Source organism: Myzus persicae, unplaced genomic scaffold, assembly GCF_001856785.1.
Source record: "Myzus persicae strain clone G006 unplaced genomic scaffold, MPER_G0061.0, whole genome shotgun sequence".
In the NCBI taxonomy this organism is placed as follows: Eukaryota; Metazoa; Arthropoda; class Insecta; order Hemiptera; family Aphididae; genus Myzus; species Myzus persicae.
In genome coordinates, this window is record NW_019103879.1 from 1 (window position 1) to 6442 (window position 6442).

Genomic DNA, 6442 nt, shown 5'->3' on the forward strand with positions numbered 1-6442 from the left:
GCGTTGTGTTTTTTTTGGCAACATGGAGTAGCGGCCGTTGAAGTTTTCCCCGGCGATGCCCGCGGAAAAGATGACGTTAACGATGAAAAAGGGTAATCAGACATCGACGGATGTCTGATTCCTTTACCGTGTATACGGATATTATGTACGTATTATTATTATTATTTTGTGTATCTGGCCGGTACAAGATGTTTGAATATGCATTACTATTATTATTATTATCACCGTCTGATCAGATTATTATTATTATTGTTATTATTGCCGTCTATTTTATTAAGACCGAGTTTTACGCCCGTCCGAGCTTTCTCGGCACCAAATTAATATAACCAGCCCAAATACCTTATTTTGTCTATTGAGTTTTTTATTTATTATTATGATCATTACTGTCACCCATAATATGTCCATCCTTTGAATATATAACATGGGATTAATATAAAGGAAAGAAAAACAAAAACAAGAAAAGAAATCCACGACGCTCCGGCCCTTCGGGTCTCGGCTCGTGGTTGGCGGCCTTGCCCAAAACCGGCGGGTACCCACATGACTCTCGAGCCATGAGCAATATGTCCCGAGATGTCACAAACATTTTAAAAATCATTGTGTGTATAAAATATAATAATATACTCTAAAAGTTTCAAGTACCCACGAATAAGATTTTCAACTTACATCAAAATATGGCGAACAATTTTTTATTGACATTGCGTCGGCTGTTTATAAAACAATTAATAATCAAACATTTCACATACCTATAAATAGTTCAACACTAGTCAAAGTCTTCGAACATTTTTTGTTGTATAGAAAACGAGGGTATACAAATTCAGTGAAAATTTCATGGATCTACGGTATTTCTTTTTAGAGTTACATCAAAAACTGAAATTTATTTTGTTAAAAACTGGTTTTCTGTAAAAATTCCCGTTTTTCCTTAATTTTGTGTTTGTTTTTCCTGCCGCTTTTGAAAACTATTGGGGATTTTTTACTAAGCACTAAAACTCACATGATCAGTAGATTTCAATACCGTAATTGAAGAGTTTAAAGTTTTAAGTCCTGTAGAAAGAAGATTACCATTATAATATTTTTATTTTTATTTTTTATGTTCTAACGTAGGTTACTATCCATTAGGTATATAGGTATATACTTTATTGTAAAAATATATCAACATTTTGTGAAGCACAACATTTAATCAATATACATTTTTATGAATTGATATTTTGCATTAAATTTATCCTTTTTTAGATTGAGGTTAGGTTAGATTTGCTTAGGCCCATATAAGGGAAAGCGGCCGAATTTTCTTCATGGCACACCCCATACAAAATTCCTGCGCACGCCTATGCTCACATCATTGCAAAATCAATACATTCATCGCTCCGATCAGAATCTAAAATTTAAAAAATCAGAATTTGAATAAATTAAAGAAAAATATGGAATTGACCAAATTTGGTGAATCCCCTTTAATCTTTATATCATATTAGATATGATTAGCCAAGATTTAGTCTGTTCGGGTAATATACCTAGAAAAAGACAATGAGTAATTAATTATTAATGTTTATCTGCACATATATATATAAATGTGTAGTAAATATAATAAAATATAAAACAATTTCGGTTAAAATAATTATTTATATTAACTACACGATAGTGAAGCATTTGATCTTAAAACCTTTTGCCTTCGGCGTTTTATATTTAAAATAAATATAGCGGTTTCGTTTTTTACCTTAACCGTTATTAACTTAATGCGATTAGCTTCAACGATGTATTGTTTAGTCGTCTATTATTGCATACGGCTGTTGTAGCTAATAGGTAATCACATTTAGTTCGTTAAAAATAGGGAAAGAATACTGCGGGCGTTTTACGGGCGTAGATCTGCGTATTTTAGCCGCTGTTCAGTAAGACGGAAAGACAAGAGTGTTCATTTTTGGCGGGTGCTCAGTAAATCGTATGATTGGATTGCGACGGAAAACAGTGGAGGCTGGAACATAACGTATTTGAACATTTATATTTTTTTATTTCCGCCGTGATTTAGCTCATACCTCGTCCGCATAATATTATGTGCAATTAACGTCATTAACGTCAATCCAAGCGTGTTTATTATACCCGCGGATTATTATTATTATTTTTCCGCGCTTTTCGTCGCTCCTTCATTTTCCACCGCGGTTCAGGGGGCACAATGTATTTTTTTCCAAGAATTTTAAAGACCTCCGCCGTTTATACTCGTGGATTTATACGTTGCTTAAGATTATAACATAAGTCATTCTCCTCTTCTGTTTCCATTTTTTTTGTTTTTTTTTTACCGATCAACGATGAGATATTATTGTGGTTTGTCACGATGATTTGAACTCGGTGCATTTGCAGAACTGCATTTGTGCATTTTACTTTTGTGAAAACGCGGTCACATTTACAAATCTAACTATATCTCTTTGTGTGGGGCCCAGTAGTGGTTCTCAATGTTTTTATATATACGAGCCACCCACACATTTTTAAAATATTTTGCATGTACTCCACTTGACCAAAAAATGTTATTTTTGCTTATCAAAAGTGTATTCTTTATTTTACATGTTTCGAATTTTGTTTTATTAGGAACTACACAATTATGATAATATAACCATTTAACGAATAAAAAGAAACTGAAATATTCACAATTATGATTTATTTTATATTATTATTAACATCAAATAAACCAAATAATATTTAATAGGAATAATGTATCATTCCATTCTTTGATGAAGGGGGATTTTTTTGCTTACCACCTATGAGCTTTCCACGCTCCACAGGTTGAGAAATGCTGAGGTAAGAAGTATAAGTAATAGCAAGGTGGCTTAATGGTTTGTTGATTAGGTGTGTAAATAGAACAACAATAAAATAGTAATAGTGTTATATTTTGTCACGTACTTACCTATATTTTAATTTGGTCTCACAAGTATATTTCACTGTGTTCTGCACACGTTTAGATTTATGCCATCATATTGTATGATAATAACGTATTATGAACTATTGAAAGTTTGAAAATATAATCTTGAAAATGCACCCAAAATGTTGCAAGGCCACAACTTTTAAACGGTACATAGGTACTTGTAATGTTGTGTATAAAATTAATTGCAATATGTTTTTTAATATTGACATTATGTTATGTATTGACACGATTGAAAGTGGCTGACTGGCCGAGAACGCGTTAATCGAGTCTTGATAAATTAATAACATAATTATACATGAATAGGCATTTAAAATAAATTGTGTTAGGGATGAATATCATCAAGTGCAACAGGCTTTTTAATTTGTTTAAAAGAATATACTTACAATCTGTATAATAGTAGCTACCTAACACAATAAGTAAAATGTGAGACAGTTTATTAGACTTGTTTATCTTGGGAGAAGGGAGTGTGTCCAGTTATTGGTAAAACAATCGTCAAAAAACTAAAAAAAAAAAACCGGAGCTTCAGAACATCATAATATAGAGAACGAAATGTAATTCAAAGGTTTATTGTAGCTTACTGAAGATACACCTGACCGGATGTGTATTGTTGTACTTAGTACATTTTTTTTAAGGAAGGGAAACTCCGAGTAAATAGCTGTTTTAAAATTGAGTTGAAAACTAGGGTTCGTTATTTTCTGGAAAACAATTGGGAGATTTGACGAATTCCTATCTTAAGTACTTCTCGTGTTGAATTTGGGGAGATATACCTACCGCGCGGAAGTGCTTTTTTAGTTGTTTTGCCCCAAACTGTAATTTCTGGGTAAAAACCGACAAACCGTACACACCGTACTCGATCCAATTTAAACTCCTTATACCGCTCTTACGGTATATTATGTATTACCCAGAACAGTACTATAGAGCCTTATATAGCTCCGTTCGGAATATTGTGTGCATTCACCGGCGAAACTCGTTATTAATTGTGTATTTTTTTTTTTTTTTTGTCTAGTCTGAGAAGAATTCAACACCGTTATCCAGACTCCGGACTTGTAGCAATCTTTATCTTAATTGCTATAGTGGTTTAAATCATTTCTCAGGGGTTTCGTTTAATTTAATAGTAAAGTGTTTTTTTTTTTTTAAATTATATTGTCTGATTAAATTGAGTATGAATATAAAACTGTTGGTTTTAAAATACATTGTTGATTCATTTTTCATTCAATATTAAAGATTGCAGATATTTTATTATGTTTTTCTAAATATTAAGCTGTTTGAAGGATTACTATTGAATAATAAAAATGTGCATGTTATTATTGTTGGAACATATTTAGGTATTAGATCGATAAAAAACGTTAACTGTTAATTGAAAAATGTTTTTAGTACTCATTCCTAATATTGTATTTGAAAACAAATATAGGTTCTTCACTTCGACCTGAATAAGAATGGATAATGTTTAACAAATAAATAAAAATTAAATAACAACATATCGGTATAATGTTATTACCATCAAATCAATGAATTTCATGTCTAAAAAAATACATAGGTATGACAAAAAAGGCAAAAACCCTCAAAGGGTCTTTCTAAAAATAAATATTCATTTCTAGGTCAAATTTAAAATTAGTATAAGTAATGAACGCACGTGTTATATTTTTGAGGCAATGTGATTGTGCCATTTTCGGGAAACCGTGAGTTAAAGTAAACGATTTTTTTTTTAGAAACTAATATAATATTTTACAGTCACGCAATAATATAAGCACATGTATATTATGTGCCAAATATGCAATTCACTTGTTTAAATTATAAACACTTTAAGAATTATTTCAAGTTTTCAAATTTGTATTGATATAAAAATAATCAAGTATATATTGTTATTTTGTGATAGTTATTATGATGAGTATAATTTACAGAAGTTATATTGTTAATAACGAAAATATGAAATCATATTTTCTATGGTTACTTATGAAAAGTTGATAATAATTAAAATAATTCAATAATTACGCACTTACAAAGATAATATCAATTTTAATATACGTTTGTCGTCGTTGGTTATTACTTAGTAACATAAAATATTTATCATTTCCCTAACTTTTGAAACCAAAAATATCACTCTTTTTAAATCACTAAAAAAGTGGGTCATAGTTGTTATAAGCATTAAAAATAATTATTCTTAAAAAAATGTATTTTCTCGTCGGTAGTATACCTACAATTTATAATATCGTTAATATCAAGTATAGTATAATTTTGTGAATAAATAATAAGAAACAGTCTTATTTGTTTATTCCGATCATTATACACGAAATGGTAGTTTTTTTTTAAATCCAAACTACTAATAGCCACGGTGTAGTACGATTTCAAACATTTGAAAACAGTGCTGTCTGTCTGGATAACATTTATCTAACCTATATTATACTAATATATGCCTTGTATAGTAATAATATTATTGTTGTAGTACTGTGTGTTTAGTAAATTGCCAATACGATAATGTAACACAGCTGACAAGTGTTCCGTGTGTGACGGACAGCAATGTTGGAATCATTATTTTGAAACACGTATTGGTACCTACGCGTTGTATAAATGATCATAATACTGTATTATTAAACAACAAAACAATACCTAATACGAATTTATTTTGTTCACAGGTTGCAGTGCAGTTTGACGAGTATGAATTAGGATTACAAATTTAAAACTCAAACATTTCGATGATATATTTTACGGGGTGTAAGCTATGCGAGAAGGCGTAGAGTGTATAGGTGAACGGTCTTGTTAAACAACCACTAACAAACGATGATGGTTTTCATAACAAGGCGAGCATGAGTCATAAAAAAAAAAATATATATCCGACACAAAAGTATTTGACTCACAGACTGCAAACACGATAATATAATAACAACAAAATACGAGAGGGGCATAATGATATTTTTGGGTATTATTTAATATAGCCAGATGTGCATCGTGACGGATATACCTCATTTGTCGTCCACTAGCCCCATAGTATGTGAAATACTTCAGTTTTCATTTCAGACATCATCGTTAACTTACAGACACTGGCATATTTCCTCGTGATGATATTGAAGTCATGAGACTTTGTTACTTCGGAGGTACAACGTTATTGTTTTCAGACATATTATTTTGTATAACATAAAATACGATTTATGCGAAACCATTTCTGTGTATTTTATATTCTTACACAAACCAACAACTATTTACAAGCGTATAGCAAAAAGAGAAAATACCGATATCAAGTTATTATAATCAAAATTTCACGATGACATTCACCTATTTAATATTCCGCGTAAAATATAAAGCATTTACTTACATTAAATTCCAAAAACATTTTACTGACAATTTTATAAATTGTTATTTAAATTTTAATAAGGGCTAAAGTATAGGTAACCGCTACGCTGTGCCGGGACAGTTGTAGGAGTCGAGTGTACATCGTCATTGAATAAAAAACAAAAATGGATTTGTTAAATTCGATGATATACCATTGCATTCGATAAACGATTCTGAGAGGAAACGGTCTGTCAGCTTGCTGTCATATTT

At 30.8% G+C, this 6442-nt stretch overlaps 2 long non-coding RNA genes across 2 annotated transcripts; both read left to right on the forward strand.

The window, feature by feature from the left end:
• Positions 1-6: 6 nt before the first annotated feature.
• LOC111035814 lies at positions 7-4094 on the forward strand. The gene is made up of 2 exons (XR_002604683.1): positions 7-145; positions 3912-4094. It is a non-coding gene; the product is annotated as an uncharacterized LOC111035814 (long non-coding RNA).
• A 624-nt stretch (positions 4095-4718) lies between these two features.
• On the forward strand, positions 4719-6059 carry LOC111035815. Its single transcript, XR_002604684.1, has 2 exons — positions 4719-5454; positions 5539-6059. It is a non-coding gene; the product is annotated as an uncharacterized LOC111035815 (long non-coding RNA).
• Positions 6060-6442: the final 383 nt, after the last annotated feature.